Source organism: Acomys russatus, chromosome 4 (genome assembly GCF_903995435.1).
Source record: "Acomys russatus chromosome 4, mAcoRus1.1, whole genome shotgun sequence".
Lineage (NCBI taxonomy): Eukaryota > Metazoa > Chordata > Mammalia > Rodentia > Muridae > Acomys > Acomys russatus.
Genome location: NC_067140.1, coordinates 62,525,871 through 62,543,732, shown reverse-complemented (window position 1 = coordinate 62,543,732; position 17,862 = coordinate 62,525,871). Strand labels below are relative to the sequence as shown.

At 42.8% G+C, this 17,862-nt stretch overlaps 1 protein-coding gene across 1 annotated transcript in view; it reads left to right on the top strand.

Annotated features, from left to right (window-relative positions):
- The window catches only part of Atp8b4 (ATPase phospholipid transporting 8B4 (putative)), a 175,878-nt gene that overhangs the window by 16,049 nt on the left and 141,967 nt on the right, over positions 1-17,862 (top strand). The window lies entirely within an intron of this gene.

The window sequence follows — 17,862 nt, the reverse complement described above, 5'->3', positions numbered from 1 at the left end:
ACTTTTTGGGAAATGTAGAAAAGCATATGAGGTTCCTATGTGCTGAATGGCTGTGTCTACAAACTGTACAGTGAGAACCAGTAGTTCAAATGTACATACAGGCTCTGTGCAAGGGAGGAGAGCGCTGGTCAAGGAACACTGCAGTCTTTCGCTCTGATTGGCAGGTCATTGTCAGAGTGTGTCAATGCATGCGTCAACACTGCAACTCATGTGTGCAACACTTCGCAGAGGCACCCAACAGCTCTTCTTTTATCCTGTGTGTCACTGTCCTATAGACTTGCCATCATAATTGGATTTTCTGTGTAGGTTTCCACACAAGGAGTTTGGATTTTGTTTCTTCCACTAGTTTCCCACTGCGAAATGATATATTGAAACTCTAACTTATCAATCTTGTATGATTAAGGCAATGTTGTCCTTGAGGGAAGGATCCCTCTTTCGAGATGATGGTGTGCTTCTTAGAATGGAAGGGAGAGGTCACCTCAAGGACTGAATGTCGTTCTGTGCAGTGTGACATAAAGTCGCCAGCAAACTTGACCTTGTACCTTCACATCCTGGCTTCAGGTAATCCTATATCTGTACAGGATGGCACCTTTAAGCCTTGGCCATAAGATCCCAGGGTGTCTGTCAGTGTGTCCATCTGTCTCTCTGTGTAGATGAGAGAAAAACTTGTGAGAGCTTGCTCTCTCCTTCCACCTCGAGGGTCTCTGAGTAGAACTCAGGTTGTCAGCCTTGGTGGCAAGTGCCTTTACCTGCCAAGCCTCTGGCCAGCCCATATATGTATGCTTTAAGATCTTGGGAAAAATCTGTTATATATAACTTATTGGGGAGGGGATAGTTATGTGTATACCTAGCTACATTTAATTGTTTCCCAGTGTATAACAAGTGTTTTTATTCTGTGAGTATAAGGAAAGTCATATTTTGTCAGATTATAAGCCCTTTTCTCTGGTGTTTTGATGTAACCGCTGAGATATTTCAGTCTTATAAAGAGATGGAAGATAACATGACATCCTTGAGCTCACCACCCTGGATGAGTAAGCGCTAAGTGTTTTTCATACATGTTTCAGGTCTGCCCTTTAAAACTAATAGTATACTAACGGAGTAGAGATGGTATGAACAAAAGCACATACATGTGTGGCTGTGTTTTCTGTTAGGTTTCCTACTAGGATTCACCTCCTAGTGAGGCAGTGTGGCTCGCATGGGCCTGAGGAGGGCCTGGTCTTTACTGGGCATCTCCAGCGGAACGTGAGCTGTAGCTCTCTCAGTCTCATCGGGGCTAATTAAAAGCAGTGACTTCATTGAGCCATTGTGAGGACTAAGGCACAAAAGCACACAGCGACTCTGAGTTAGTCTCTGTGCACTTCGGATCTGAACCTATGACTGTTTACTAAATGGAATATCCTTTTAGGGCAGGAAACTCCCTTAGGTAAACTGCTCAGTCTTGCCCAGCATTAAAGGAGGTAGATTTGGACAGATCCCAGGGAAAATGTCCATATTCATTGAAGGAGTGATATTCCCACCAAAAGACTGTAACTGAAAATGGTAAGAAACCCTCTCCTTTTGTGGGAGAGATGAAAGGAGAAATGACGAAGAGTTCTTGAGTGTGGTTACAAGAACGCTTGGGGCTACGACGGGAACCACAGTTTGAACCTTTTCTCTTAGGACTTGGGGTCTGATTGCTTTATTCCTCCGAGAATCACAACTTTCATCTACAAATTGTGAGACACTTTCTGCTAGGGTTGCTTACTGCCTGATTAAATTCCATTTCTTAACAAAATATTTGATAATAGTAACAATCGCCTCTGTCACAGTGGTTCTCAACCTTCCTAATGCTGTGAGCTTTTAATACAATTCCTCGAGTTGTATGGTGATCCCCCCCATCCCCAGCCATAAAATTGCTACTTCGTAACTGTCGTTGCCAACCAAACATACCAATCTCTGTTTTCTCCTCTCACTTCATAGTCCCTCATGGAACACTGGTAATTTTTTTTTTTTAATAGCTGCTGTTTTTTTTTAAATTAAACATTTTTTACTTTTTACATTGGTAAGTTGTTTTTATTTTATTTTATTAAAAAGTGGGCTTAACTACTTCATTTTTCTTTTGATCCAGGGTCTGATAATGTCAACACTGGCAAATTAAAATATTGTTTTTGGAAGGTGCTGGGAATTGGGACCATGCTTGTTCTAGGCAGGACTCTACTACTGAGCCATGTCCACAACCCAACTGGCATATTTTTCTACTCTAAAGATGGTGGAAGGTAAAGGGCTACAGATTTTACAGAACAAGGCTTGCCCTCACGTTAGATCTGTACATGTGACTGGGGGAAGAAAAATTATTTAAAACTCAGATAAATGGTACAAAGCTATGAGCATTAAGCCTGCCTAAGCAAGCTTCTCTCATTGAAGGTGGAAGGACAGTATTTCAATACAGTAATAACCTTTGTTCATCAACACATGGTAAGCTGCAAAGCACACAGCAAGACATAAGGCAGGTCTCGAAAGCAATCACAAGCACCACCTTTGAGACTTAAGGGATTTAGACTATACACAAAATGACAGCGTTAATGGTTCTAACTTTGATTAACTGATAGATAGGATACGATATTGTGAGAACGGAAAGGCAGGGAATGTACAGTCACTCGAGGAGTTTCATACTGGCAGGAAATGTAGAAAAAAGTAGGATTGGGGAGCAGAGGGAGAGAGTGCCAAGGGTGAGAATTTTCATTCTCATCAGAGGGGAGAAGAACGTGTTCTTGATGCATAATAGGACTTAAATAATAGAAATGGCAAATACAGTTATATTAAAATGTGTTGGGCTGTGGAGAAGGCTCAGCCAGTAAAGGCACTTGCTGCCAGGCCTGGCAGCCTGAGTTTCACTCCGGGGATCCATATGGTGGATGGATGGATGGGATTGATTTCTGTGAATTGTCTTCGGACTTCCACATGTGTTTAGTGGTACGTGCCCCTCTCCCTATATGTAAATGAATTAATTACTCAAAATATAGTAAAAATTTAAAATATGTTAATGTTAAAAATGTTAAGTTGTGTAAGTTAGCCAAACAGCCAACAACTTAGAATGGATGGTAGAAACAATGAAAACACGTGTAGTTGTATTAAAATGTAATATCAGGGGCTGGAGAGATAACTCTGTGGTTAAGAGCACTTGCAGCTGTTCCAGAGGACACAAGTTTGGGTTCCAGCACCCACACATGGCTCACTAGAGCCTGCAACTCCTGTTCCAGGGTATCAGCCACCAGAATCACCTGTATATGAGGTGCACGCGTGCGCACACACACACACACACACACACACACACACACACACACACACACACACGGACACAGAGACAGACACAGAGATGCACACACAAATAAAAATAGTGTTGTGGTATTTTATATACCTTTAAGAATATTATTTTATTAACATATAACAATTATACATATTAATGGGCACAATATGATGTTTAATTATGTAAATACTGTATAATGATAGAATCAGTGTAAGTAGTATATTACCATTTTAAAATTTTATCATTTCTCTGTGGGTCCACTGTCATTCTCTGTGTGTAATTTAGTCAATGACATCTCCAAGTCCATATGATATGCCTGTATTTCTCTGAGATCAATTGGACCAGGAATAAAGTGTCTTATGAATAATGTATGATTCATTGAACTTTTAAAATAGAAATACAAAGGATTTTCTAAGTTTAGTATTTCTAGTGTGCCTGCTCTCTACACAGCAGCATGTATGTTTGTTGACTTACTTACTTTTCAAAGAAGATTTGAGACAGTGTCCAAACAGAACACAGAGCTCAAAGACATTAAGACTGTGTGAGGAACTGGTATAGGTGGGGTGTTTTAAACAATATATTCTATTTATTTTTATTTCATGTGCATTGGTGTTTTGTCTGCATGTATGTCTATATAAGGGTATTGAATCCCTTGGAACGGAATTACAGACAGTTGTGAGCTGCCATGTGGGTGCTGAGACTTGAACCCAGGTCCTCTGGAAGAGCAATCAGTGCTCTTAACCACTGAGCCATCACGCCAGCCCTTAGGTGGGGTACTTTTAAGTGACCTCCAAAACACATGTGGAAGGGGCCTGTCTGCTTACCCAAGCAGTGTGTTCCGGACCAGTGGGATTATCCAACAAGGGAGATTCCGGATTCTGCTTCCCATCTTCAAGGAGTATATGCAATCTACACGGGAAGAGAAGACCAGCACGCCACAATAAGCCAACAGCGAGAAGGAGGAGGAGAAGCTAAACTCTAATTGTGTTATATGGCCTATAATGTCAGGGAGGAGGACTCCATGTTAGTGAAGATTTTGGAGGACGTTTGGATAGAGGAAATGATCTCAGCCTTGCGTGCTGCTTATTTGGATTGCCAGGTTGGAAACGACAGCGCAGAGCGAGAGTCCAGGGTGTCGTGTGAAGACACTGTGGTTCAGGGAGACGAAGAGTGTGATGCCAGGCATGGTGATACACGCTTGTCATGCAGGCCTTCTAAGGCTGAGGCAGGCTGGCTGCAAACGCAAGGGCAGCCCCTGTAGTTTGTATGTGAGGCAACAGGCTCACAGTAGTCGGGAGCTGTAGGATTATATTTGGCCTATGGATTAAATAGACTGCAGCTTAGAACTGAGCAGAATCTGGCCGTGGCAAGAATTGTGGATTTAGGAATAAACCTACGTAGGAGGAGATATGTGATGTTGGAGGGAAAGTGGCAGTTGTTGGAGGTGATGGCTGGCTGGGCAGTGAGGGGCAGATGCTCAGAGCTCTTGAGGTGGTAGGAAGGAGGGCCCTGAAGAAGGGAAGGAGAGTAAGATGGAAGCTTGGAGAAGGGAGCATCTCAGGAAATGAGTGACTAACGGTTCTAAAGTTGGACGCAAGGGGATTGAGAACCACAGAAAGACCCTGGTGATCATAAGATCTTAAGGAAGAGGTTTAAATCTTTTCTCCCCTTTTACAATCCATTAGGCTATACATGACATGCAAAATATTATTTCCAAATTATGATGCCTTACTTTCACACTCACCATGAATATTAGGATATTCTCTACATTACCCAGGCACAGAGTATCACTCTGCAAGTGTAGCAACTTCCCCTACATGTTAGGAACGTAGGAAACATTGTCTGAATACCTGGTCAGACATCAAACACAGAGGTGCAACTCGACAGGACCAAATGCTCAGATTTCTATAGATGCTCAGCACATGTAATGGTAACAAATGTTATCAACATCGCAATGACTATAAAACTGTACCAACTACACAGGAAGTAACCCAGGCCTGAATCATGACATGACAAGAGCCAAGAGATTCTGATAGTCAACACAATGCACCAAGCATGTAGCTGCAGCACTAAACCCAAACTTGGTTGCATTGGTAAAGATCTTGAAGGCATACATCCAACACTCGCACTCTGCCAACTAATTGGCACATCTCTCAAAGCACACACAATCACATAGAGCAGTTCTGCTCTTTCCTAGTGCTGTGACCCTCTAACACGGTTTCTTATATTGTGGTGACCTCCGGCCATAACATTATTTATTTATTTTTGCTGCTGCTTCATAACTATAATTTCTCTACTGTTATGAATCATAATGTAAGCATCTCTGTGTTAGGATGGTCTTAGGCGACCCCTGTGAAAGGGTCCTTCGACCTCCCCAGGGGGTTGCTATCTACAGGTTGAGAACCATAGACAGAGAGGCGCAGTTTGGTCACATCTACAGGAAATGTTACTCTTATGATTAGCAACTCTATTTGGGTTCTACGTGCTCAAGACTGCCTCAGCCTCTGTAATGTGTCATGTGTAGTGAGAATGTCTGACTCCTCCCACTGATGGCCACTGGGCAACTATGCGCAGGAGCTGTAATGATTGTGCCTTAGCTGCCACCCCAGGACCTGCCCTATCTGGCTCTGTATTGTGTGGGGTGGCAGCCTTCAGGCTGTGCTAGTTGTGAATTAACTTGTTTTGTAAAGTAATATTTTTGGCTTAACTTGGTCCATGTCTTATGCATAAGTGCCAAGACTGAATGGCTGTTGGAACCATGTGACAGAAAGAAACAGCCTAAGAGAAGCAAGCTTTAGTCTGGCTCATTGTTTTAGAAACCTTAAATGTTTTCTGTGAAATAATATACAGTTGGGGTTAGAAGGCTTGAGATGGGTGATCCCTCATGGCAGAGTTTAGGAGTTCTGTTATAGTTTGGCTGCTTCGGGATGGATGTCAGTTCAGACTTCACAACTGAGATGATGCAAAAGGAAGAGACACAACTGCCCCAGCAAAGAGAACCACACATTCAGTTTCCTTTGTACTCAGTGCCCTATGAAACTGGTCCACAATCACCGTGTGAACCAAGTGGGCAACTTAGCAACAATTTCCAAGCTAACGGAAAACCGCTATCTCCAACTGTCATCAAGTAGTTTTTATAACTTTCTGTAGTTTTACTTATCAGCCCAAACAATATGCTCTATGATCAGATTGCTAAAATCACAGTAACTGCCACACCTTACATTTTGTAGGCCAAAGACCAATTAATCTTTTCATGCAAAAATATAGTATCTAATTCATGTCTACTACCCATGCTCAGATTTTTGTTTTATTTTTCATGTGACTATGTTTCTTCATAAATATTTATGGTATAATATTTTGAAATATATTTAAATTGTAGAATGGTTAAATCAAGTTAATTAACATATTCTCTTTGTTTATTATACTTATCATTTTGTGGTGAGAACACTAAAAATATACCTTGTCCTTGTTTTTGTGTTTTGAGACAATGTCTTACATTGTAGCTCAGACTGGCCTGGAACTCACTAATCAGACGAAGTTGGTCTGAAACTCACAGCAATCCTCCTGCCTCGGCTTTCTAGTACTGAGCTTATAGATATGAGCCAACCTTCCACCCCCAGCATAATCTATTTTCACAGACAAAATACTACTTAGGGATTAAAGTTCAGTTTTAATACTTTACAAATGGGCTGGTTTGGAGCCATTTATATGTTTCTGTATTTTGTGTGACATGACTATTAGGTGACATAGTAGCTGAAAGGGTATGTTTGGAGTATCCCAAGAATGTTCTGGCTCAGCACATGGGAAGTTGTTGAGAAATTATAGCAGTATAGCAGATGATTAACATGTTTGGTGATTTGAGTCTGTAGCTCCTAGTACCCTAGGCCAGATGTCTCCAGCAACCCTGACTGCTCTGGTTTCACGCATGCCTTCCTGGTTGTAACCTTATGAGTCCAGCTGTCACTGTCCAGGTGCCATGGAAATATGTAGGAGAGGTGACATCATTCTGTGTCAGTTGTGGGGACACAGGGTTGTTTTGAACACATAGTTTTGGTTTTCGTTGTGCATATTTGTATACATACATGTCATGAAAGTGGAGGTGACACTGTCCAGGAAAGGAAGGGGACTGACATGAGACGTTATGAGAGAGGGAAAGATAGGAAGCATGGCTAGAAACACAGGCAGCATATGCTGTACACTCATGTGAAAATGTCTATATAAAATGCAAGATTCACAAGGTAGAAAATATAGCATACATTATTTGTCTGAATCTGTCTTAGTTCATGCAACTTGATAATCTCCAGTTGCATTCATTTTCATGGAAACAACATAAGTTCTTTTGAGATGAGGTCTCACTAGATGGTTTTGTTTGGCCTAGAACTCACTATTTAGATTAGGCTGGTCTAGAACTCACTATGTAGACCAGGCAACCCTAGAACTCATTATGTAAATTAGGTTGGCCTAGAAGTCACTAGGTAGGCTAGGTTGGTCTAGAACTCACTATGTAGACCAGGCAACCCTAGAACTCACTATGTAAATTAGGTTGGCCTAGAAGTTACTGTGTAGGCTAGTTTGGCCTAGAACTCACTATGTAGACTAGGCCTATCTAGAAATCACCATGTAGACTGGGCTACCCCAGAACTCACTATGTAGATTAGGTTGGCCTAGAAGCTACTATGTAGAGCCAGTCATCCTAGAACTCACTTTGTAGACAAGGCTGGTTTTGAACTTGCAGAAGTCTTCTTGTCTCTGATTACAGGTATATGCCATCACACCCAGCAGGATAGTTTTATTACTCTCTATTAATTGAGGCAAACTGACATTCATTTGCTTTCTGTTTGGAGGCCAGAGTAGAACACAGGACTGCCCTTCTGATAGCTGTGGATGAATGCTCACACCGGAGCCCCAGAACAACCGCCTGGGATTCCATTTCTTTTCAAAGAGCTTCTGCCATTCTGTGACTGCTTATGGTGCAATGTTCTGGAGCCAAGCACAAAGTTCTAGACACTATTTGACTAGCTTGATGTGGAAGAGAATGTGTTACTGCAGTCAAAGTATTAATGAGTAGGAGAGAGCAGTAGCTTTTTGGAGATAGTTGACAATGACCCCCACTTCTATTGTTAGTGACGAGGATTGACATTCTCTGTCATTAAGTCTCCTTTATTACTGTGTCATATGCAGACTTACTGAGCGTGACTTCTGTGTCTTCATCAATATCTAAACCAAAGGACCAATTGAGTCAGCAACTTTGTGGGTGGGGTCTAGGCATTTTAAAAAGCTCTCTAAGAGTTTTAAAAAGTTTTTTTTCATTAACCTTCTTATTTGTTCATTTTACATCCCAATAGCAACCTCATTCCCTCTTTTCCTTCCATCTCTCCCACCCCCTTCCCCCCTCCCACCCTCCCTCCTCCAGTTACCAACCCACCCTGGCACATCAAGTCTCATTAGGATTAAGTGCCTCCTTTTTCATTGAGGCAAGACAAGAGAGCCTTGCTAGGGAAATGGGATCCAGAGGGAGGCAACGGAGTCCAAGTCAGAGACAGCCCCCACTCCAATTGTTAGGGACCCACTTGAGGACTAAGCAGCCCATCAGTTTCTTATGTGTACAGGGCCTAGGACCAGAGCTTCTATAGGCCCAGGTTAATTCACTATGTAGGTCTTTTTGTGGTATCCTTGACCTCTCCAGCTCTCTTAATCCATCCCCTAATCCTTCCACAAGACTCCCCAAGTTCTACCTAATGTTTGGCCTTGGGTCTCTGTATCTGATTCCATTATCGGCTGGATGAAGCCTCTCAGATGCTAGGTTCCTGTTTGCAAGGGTAACAGAGTATCATTAATAGTGTCAAGGGTTGGGTCTTTCCCATGGGGTGGGTCTCAAGTTGGGCCAGTCATTGGTTGGCCATTCCCTCAATCTTTGTTCTGTCTTTTATCCTTGCACATCTTGTAGGCAGGACAAATTTTGGGTTGAGGATTTTGTGAGTGGGTTGGTGTGTCCCTCCCTCCACTGGAAGTCCTGTGTGGCTACAGGATGTGATTACTTCAGTCTCATTATCCCCCGCTGCTAGGAGTCTCAGCTAGGGTCAGCCCATATCTTCCCAGAAGCCTCCCCCAACCCAGGTCTCCAGTGTGTCCCAGAGATGTCCCAACATCAATTTTCCTTCTCACTCCCAGTCTTCTCACCCCATCTCCAGTTCCTGCCCATTCCCCTCTTCACCCTCTCTCACCCAGTTCCCTCTCTCATTCCACTTCTGCTATCTATTTTATTTTCCCTTCTTAGTGGGATTCAAGCATTCTCCTTTGTTCCCTCCTTGTTACTTAGAATCTTTGGGTCTCTGGGTTATAGCATGGTTATCCTGTACTATATGGCTAATATCCACTTATGAGTGAGTACATACCATGTGTATCTTTCTGAGGATGGGTTACCTCACTGAAGTTGATCTTTTCTAGTTATATCCATTTGCCTTCAAATTTCATAATATCCTTGTTTTTAATAGCTGAGTAGTATTCCATTGCATAACCATACCATAATTTCTTTATCCATTCTTTGGTTGAAGAACATCTAGGTTGTTTCCAGTTTCTAGCTATTACAAATAAAGCTGCTATGAACATAATTGAGCAAGTGTCCTTGTGGTATGGTGAAACATATATTGGGTATATGCCCAGGAGAGAGACAGCTGGGTCTTCAGGTAGAACTATTCCCACTTTTCTGAGAAGCCACCAGATTGATTTCCAGAGTGGTTGCACAAGTTTGTACTCCCACCAGCAATGGAGGAGTGTTCCCTTTACTCTACATTTTTGTTAGCATGTGTTGTCATTTGAGTTTTTGATCATAGCCATTCTGATGGGTATAAGATAGAATGTCAGAGTCATTTTGATTTGAATTTCCTTGATGACTAAGGATTTTGAGCATTCCTTTAAGTGCTCTCAGCCATACTAAATTTCTCTGTTGAGAATTCTCTGTTTAGCTCTGTACCCCAATTTTTAATTGGGTTATTTGGCTTGTTGGTGTTTAATTTCTTGAGTTTTTAAAAATATATTTTGTATATCAGCCCTCTGTCAGATGGAGGGTTGGTAAAGATCTTTTCCCAATCTGGCTGTTGTTTTTTTCTATTGACAGTGTCTTTTGCCTTACAGAAGCTTTTCAGTTTCATGAGGTCCCATTTGTTAATTGTTGCTCTTGTGTTAATTGTGCCTGAGTTGCTGGTGTTCTGTTCAGAAAGTTTTCTCCTGTACCAATGCATTCAAGGCTCTTCCTCACTTTCCCTTCTCTTAGATTTAGTGTGTCTGGTTTTATGCTGAGATCTTTGAGCCTGTTGGACTTAAGTTTTGTGTAGGGTTCAAGTGATCGACCTTGCCTCAATATATAAGTTGGAGGAAGACATCCAATTTCAGCCTCCAACCTCTACATCATGGACACACATATATGCTTATTTGTTCACACATATGTACCCACACACATATATGCATGCATACCACTTACATATGTATAAATAGGAATCAGCGATCTAAGTTAGGATTGACAATATTGAGCACAACACTGCTTAAGACAGTATGCACTTTACTCCTCACTGCTAGAGATCTCTTTACAGACCATTCTTGGTCTATTAATCATTTCATCTTGCTTACTTATGAATTTTAATTTCTGTAATTTACTGGCTTTGTCAATGTCCTGGCATTTGTGTAATTAGATTGTAATATTATTAGTTTTTATTTTTTGTCATAGTATGAAGAAAAGTTTGTTTTTTAAGAAAATAAACATTTATTAAAGTGGGCCTGATTGCACAGGTGTATAATCCCAGCCACTCTGGTGGGTGAGACAGGATCATAGGTGAAGACTGGGCATGTAGCTTAGAGGCAGAGTGCTTGCCTGGGGCCACCACTCCAAAATGAGAAATGAGAAAACTCTTTAAAAGGTAGAGCTGAGCCCAGAGAGCTCTGTCTCACTCCCTCACCCCCTAAAATGCCCTGGTGGTCCTTGGTGGGAGTGGCACTGACAATAATCTACTGTGGCACAAAATGCCTCCAGCTCTGCTCTTCCCGACCCAGCAACCTCTCTAGAATCCTCACCATCACTTTCTCCTTCTCCTCCTCTTCCTCTTTCTTCTCCTTTTTCTTTAAATAATTTATTCAGATTACATCCCAATTGTTATATCCTCCCTTGTATCTTCCTGCTCCCACCCTCCCTCCCTCTTCTACCCTATCCCTTCCCCTAGGCCTCTGACAGAAAGGGACCTCCTCCTCCTCCACCATATGACCACAGCCTATCAGGTCTCATCCAGAGAACTTATTTCCTCTTCCTCTGAGTGCTGCCATGCCTCTCCACCAAGGGGAAGTGGTCAAATAAAGGGCACCAGAGGTCATGTCAGAGGTAGGACCCACTTTCCCCATAACCATGGAGAATGCGCTGTCCATTGGATAGATCTGAATAGGGGGTCTAGGTTTATTGCATGCATTGTCCTTGGTTGGTACAGTAGTCTTGAGTCTTCTTGAGTGTGTGTGTGTGTCTGAACAAACTTCACTTTCCAATTTTACCACAGTTAGAGTAAGTTGGGTGAAAGACAGATAAGGAGAATACACCAAAGAAGGTGATATGAAGGAAGCAAAGTGAGGTAGGAAGGGAAAGGTTTGGCAATGGTATACCCTTGTTTGTCCATTCATTCAGGAAGCAGTGGAACAGATCTGGTTGCTGTGGCCTAAAGCGGTTTGTGCACTGCTTGGTATTCTTAGCTGGGCTCCCAGTGATGCTCGTTGCGAGGCTGGATGCTTAGCTTTTTTTTTTTTTTTTTTTTTTGAGATTATTTCTCTGTACAGCCTTGGCTATAATGGAACTCACTCTGTAGGCCAGGCTGGAATCCACCAGCCTCCTCAGTGCTGGGATTACAGGCAGATGCCATCATGCCTGGCTTGGATAGTCAGCTATTAAATAAACCAATTCCCATGGTTCCTTGCTCTGAACCCTGGCACATGGAGTTTAGTTTAGTGTCTTACAGTATCTGATCAAACTGACCTCCACGGACTCTATGAATGCTGTTGCTCTGCTCAACACTCACCTGGCTCCTACTGCACCTCTGTTTGAATCTGCGTTAGCTCCTGCAGAAGGCAATGGACTCTGTTCACACACATTGTTAGGGAGTCTCACTGTCAGTCCTGAAGCAAGGTTAGGGCAGTGTTCATTTAATTCAGACCATCTTGTCCAGCCTCAAAATTTGGTGAACATTCATTAAACCTTTTGTGCATTCCATGATTGCAAGATATAGAATGACATTTTATTTACAAAGTGTCGTTATTATTATCTTGTTGATACGAGGAATTTTAAAGTCCTCCAACCCCAACCCCTTACCAACCTACTTTTTTTTCTTATTTCTGACCCGGCCTCTGTTTTTTCCTCCTCTCAGCATCTTCCTCCCAGACAAAATTCATCCAACAAAGGTACAAAGGGAGGATTGTGAATTTGTCTGGATTTGGATTTATTGCCTAATCCTGCCTGTGAAGGGGCTGCAGACCAGAAAGACTGGGGCTGTGGGCAGGAGCAGGGCGAGCTAGAGCGGCACCTCAGAGTACCATGGACTTCCTTCTGATCGCCAGTTGCAACCTTTGAGGGTGTCGCTTGAGGCTGCCCTACTTATGTAGAGCCCCGATGTAAGAAGAATCTAGGAGGGTCTATTACTCTGGACAATTTGTTGTTAACTAGACTCTTCCACTTCGCCTTTGTTACTGTCATAACGCTGAGGTCTGGAAGTTTGGCCCAGTTTGCACAGTAGTGTGAGCGTGGCCTATTTAGTTCTCATAAACAAACCACTGACCTGACTGAACTAGCTTTAACATCAGCTCAAAGCAATGCCCAATTTGCTCCTAGAAGGCTCTGAAGCTCTGAGGTGGCCTGTGGTCAAAGTCACCGGCCTTGTCCCTAGCAGGGGCTGGATGTGTAAGGAGAAGATAGAGACATGTCCTGGCAAAGCAGAAACAAGAATCAAACAGATCCCCAGTGGAGCACCCGTCAAGAGTCGCTGAAGTACAGCCCTGCTTAGTGCTTTCTCCTCTCTTGAACTCCACCCCTTTATAACTTAGCAGGAATTTTAACTCCCTTCTCAAATGTCACAGAAGAGAAGTAAACAAAACAAAACAAAACAAAACAAAACAAAACAAAAAAACCCCAACATTTAGAATGATCTAAAATGTTTTAAGTGTCTAAACATCCTGGACAAACAAAGAAACAAACAAACAAACAAAAAAAGCAGTGTGATTAAATTAACTCAGAGGAGAATTTAATTTGTTCCCCTGGTAATTGCCCAAATTAGTCCTTTGTAGATAAACCATCATTCATTGGACATTGCTAGCTCTAGAGCTAGTTTCAGAGGCCGAGGCACTACACTGAGGCCTGAGGATGGGAAAGAGAAGACAGTTGTCATGGCTGCCTGGCAGATTTGCTTTGGAAGACACCAAGGCCCAAGGGCTTTTCTCGACACTGCTTCTGAGCTTAGATGGGAAATGAGGTCCCAGAGCAGCTTGGTGACATTCCACTTCAGGCTGAAAGTGACTGCTCCGGCTGATTGAATTACTGTGAACCTTTCGCCGCACTACAAGGACGAGAGGATCCTCTCCCAAGCGGCAGTCTAGGGATTCCACATTTGTCATTCACCTGCACAAACACAGCGTTCTAACCCAGGACTCTCTGAATTGTTACTTTTGGCGTCAGCTCTCAGAACTTTTCTTGGCTTGGTTTCCTCGTTTGTGAAATGGCGCAGAGACACTTCTAGATCCTAGGAGGTTCTGAGGATGGTGGGCTGTGCTGCACCTGGAAGGCCGCAGCACCTCAGCTGTGGTGAAACTGTCTCCCTGAGAGCTTCAGATCTCTCACCCTGGCTGTGTCCACTTCCTTTGATCCTAGCAGCAACTGGCTAGCCGCCTTCAAGTTTTAAAAATATCATTTTTAATTATATATTCACTTTATGTCCCAATCATAGCCACCTCCCTCCTCTCCTTCCGGTCCTTCCCTCCCACCCTCTTTCTCCTATTCCCCCTTCCCTTGTCCTCAGAAAAGGGTATCTCCCCCAACCCACCCTAGGGCATCAAGTCTCAACAGGACTGGGCTCCTCTTCATCCACTGAAGCCAGGCAAGGCAGCTTGGTCAGGGTGAAGCTATAGAAGCAGGCAACAGAGTCCATATTACAGAGAACACCTCATCAACTTACTAGGGGACCCACGCGTAGCTCAAACTGCCCATCGGTTACATAAGTGCAGGGGCCTAGGTTTGGTCCATGCCTGCTCTTTGCTTGGTGCTTCTGTCTCTGTAAGCCCCCATGGCCCTACGTTAGTCGACTCGGCCTTCTTACAACATTCTCCTCCCTTCCAGGTTCTTCTATCCTTCCCTCCCACTCTTCCACAGGGCTCCCTGAGCTCCACCTAATGCTTGGCTGTGAGTCTCAGTATCTCATTTGATCAGCAGGCTAGCCGTCTTCACAGGGAGCACAATCCCCCATTTCACAATTCTTTGTGAAAAGAAAGTAAGACTGTGAGTCTATCTATGCACATATGATAGGTAGATTTTTTTTCCTGTAGATACAGTGTCTGTGTATGCACAAACATATAAGTTACACATGTGTATGTATCATCTCATATATATGCACATATGTGTGTACATGTAAAAATACTTCTAGACCTATATTGCCCTTATCATAGACATAAGTCTATGGTAAGCATACACCTATAGTAAAGAAAATCTGTATTAAGCATTAGTTATCTCAGCCTTGTTTTTGGTTAAAATACACCTAAAACTTTTCTATTTTTTATTTTTTGTTACCACAAGGCATTCTTTTGGGTACCTCTGGGGGGCACCCCTGGCATCAGGTGTTTCCACAGTTTCATCAAGGTAGTCTTTCGAAATACATAGATTTTTTATTACTTTTTTTGAGAATTTTATGCAACGTATTTTGATCGTATTGCCCTCCCATTTCTAGCTCCTCCCAGATGTGACTTCACATCCTCTTTTGTCTCCATCATGTTAAGTAGGAAAGTCATGCAAGAAAGCGTCCTAAGGCAAAGCCTGGTGCTTCAGCTCTGTCACTCACTGTTTGCATAGCAGTGGTCACTTCCTTAAATAATGTCACCAGTTTACAAATCTCTTTGCTGTTTGGTCCTGCCTTTCTCCCCCATAGCTAAAATGCAGTCTTATTCTGCATATGTATACACTTTTATTTGTCCATGCTTGTAGTGCCTGACACATAGTAGGCCCTTTGCAGACATGAGCTGAACATAGGAGCCATTGATAGGGGTAGTGTTCCCTCTGCTTCTTCTTTCTGCAAAAATATATCCTGGCTGAGGCGAGCGCTGTGATGTTGCTGGTAGCCACCATCCATAGACACTTCTCCACACAGCCCTTCTGCAGCGTTCATTGGTGCAGGCTCTTCTCTGTGTCTTCCCATTTAGGGCCCCACGCACGAGCACCAGGAGGAGCCTGGTATCAGAAAGGCAGGTGCCAGACACGACTGTGCAGCCCATGTGCCCCACACATGCATTCTTTGGAGGAGCTTTGCATAAACATGGGTGTGTTTCACGTATTTCCTGAGTGTTGCAAACGCCTTCTGGCCACTTCCTCTTTTCCACAAGCAGTCTGTGGGCACAGCTTCTCTTTGGTTTGAATTCGATGGTGTCAAGATGCTCTTTCCCTTAGCAGAATTGTTTGTTTCCCTATATAGTCTAGATGGTGTCATAACAACACTACACATGAGTTTTCCTGTAGCAAGCAAAGGTAGCCATTTATACAGCTGTCATGACATAAATATGTCTTATCAGATGAGGAAAGATGTTTTGATCGCGCCGAAACCATGGGACTCTTACAAAATCTCCTGGGGCCTGTGGCAATCACAGAAACACACAGTGTTTCCAGACAAGTCCTAAACTCATGGAAGGCTACCTTCTGTGATGCAGTATGTTAGGCAGGAGTAGAGTTAAAGAAAGCCATGCTATGGCACGGAACATAAATGAACCTCAAGTGTGTTATTAATGATTGTGTCTGGTGTTTGGTTGGGAGTAAAAAAAAAAAAAAAAAAAAAAAAAAACCTTCAGGCTAATTTAGGCAATGACAGACGTGAACAAAACATAGTTAAAAAGTGAGAGATAGTGAAACCTCAGGAAAGGCCTGTTCTAATTTCTCTGCCCTTCTTTCTATATTTTATTTATTTTCTGTCAGGGTCTCAATACAAGGCTCCAGACTCACTAGTATCTCAGACTGACCTGTCATTTTCTACCTCCTGGGTGCTGAGAATGTAGGCACTGGCCACCACACTCACGGCCCATTTGCTGTTTGTTGTTTCCTGTACACACCCTAGCTCTGCATCTTAAGTGCTTAGTTTATTCTTAGCAGTCCTGGGACTCAAAAAGTGACGCCCGGTGCGACTTTCTTCCAGGTTGGAATGCACTAGGCAAGAGAAAGTCTCTTCACATTCCAGATGTGACTTTGGTCATGCGCCATTTTCTCATCTCAAAAATGTAATTGGAAAGATGGGTTGTGTGGTTGGTGTGAGTGAGTCTGAGCCTGACACTGGAGTTGTGGATGCAAGTTGAACCCATCATGGTAAAGTATTTGAGGTGACTGAAAAATAGTCAAATGCACCTGCTGCTCACAGCATTGGGTTTGAAGCATAAAGAACATATACACATACAGGCATATGTGACATATATGTACATGATGTATACATATATGTAAATATATATATATTATCTCAGATGTCATTTATTGGTTTTCATGTCTGGCTGAGGTGGTCCTTCTGTCATCTGTTAGCAATGTGCTGTGTCATTTAGGCTGAAGCCTTAATGTATGGGCATGGCCATCCGGGGACTTCTCTTCCCCTTTGGTACTGTACTGCAAATGTTTGAGATAGTCCTGGTCCATCATGAGCAATATATGAGTATCGGAAACAAGAAATAGACTCTTGCTGGGTGGTGGTGGTGCACACCTTTAATCCCAGCACTTGGGAGGCAGAGGCAGGCGGATCTCTGTGAGTTCGAGGCCAGCCTGGTCTACAAAGTGAGTCCAGGACAGCCAAGACTACACAGAGAAACCCTGTCTTGAAAAACAAAACAAAACAAAAAAAGAGAAGTAGACTATTTGGGAGGGGGTGAAGTCATAGACTGGAGTTTTTTCTTATTGTGGAAGAGTTTGTTCTGCCTAGTACATTGTTTTCTCAAATCCCCTTAGTATTATTTCAGGATTTGCTCATGAAATCTCATGTTTGTATAATTCCTTTGACTTAGCAAAATACTTTTAATTTGAGGCTTTATTTCCATGATAGTCCTGTAAATATATGTATGAGGTGTTTCCAGAGAAACCCTGAAGAAAGTCCTCAAAGGCTCTGGTGTCAATTTAGCAAGGCTTGCTTTTTTATTTTTTTATGTTTTTGGCTTTGTTGTGTTCAGCAATACAGTTATGTGGCGTGTGAGAATCTCACCATCAGAACGAATGCTCTCCAGGTACTGGTATGTTACTTGGTGGCCTGTCTCTGCAGAACTTTCCACTTTCACGTTACATTTCTCATTGAGTTGTCAGCACTGAACATACAAAGGCTTTTGGTGACTGC